This window comes from Hippocampus bargibanti, linkage group LG13, assembly GCF_051943395.1.
Source record: "Hippocampus bargibanti isolate YZ-2025 linkage group LG13, ASM5194339v1, whole genome shotgun sequence".
NCBI lineage: Eukaryota > Metazoa > Chordata > Actinopteri > Syngnathiformes > Syngnathidae > Hippocampus > Hippocampus bargibanti.
This window is the reverse complement of record NC_142746.1, coordinates 7,788,008-7,788,569: the sequence shown is the minus strand read 5'-3', so window position 1 is coordinate 7,788,569 and position 562 is coordinate 7,788,008.

The window sequence follows — 562 nt, the reverse complement described above, 5'->3', positions numbered from 1 at the left end:
ACGGGACACTGGTTGTGACCGACCCCCCCCCCCCACACACACACACACACACACCACCAGCGGGTCAGATGGTACATCTGCACAACTGTACCACCACACGTACGCAAGCACGGACGAGCATTTCGTGAGACAAACACACACACACACACACACACACACACACACACACACACACACACACACACACACACACACACACACACACACACACACACACACACACACACACACACACACACACACACACACACACACACACAGTCATTGCTTTTCTGGAATCAGCTGACAAAACAAGAATCTCAACGGACAAAACATTAAGGACACCTGCATCGTAACTGGAATGCATTTTCAAATTTAATTATCAATGCCTAGCTTCGAATAAGACTGCAAGAAAGGTATACATGTCTAAAAGACTTTTATTTTGATCGGAACGACAAATTGTTTTTGTTGTTCACTATGACTTCTTTCATCTTGGGTAGCTTGCTAAAGTAAAGCCTTGACTTTCACAAGAGAACTTTCAAACAGTAATTCATGCCTTCATCACATCTCCGTGGTATTATTG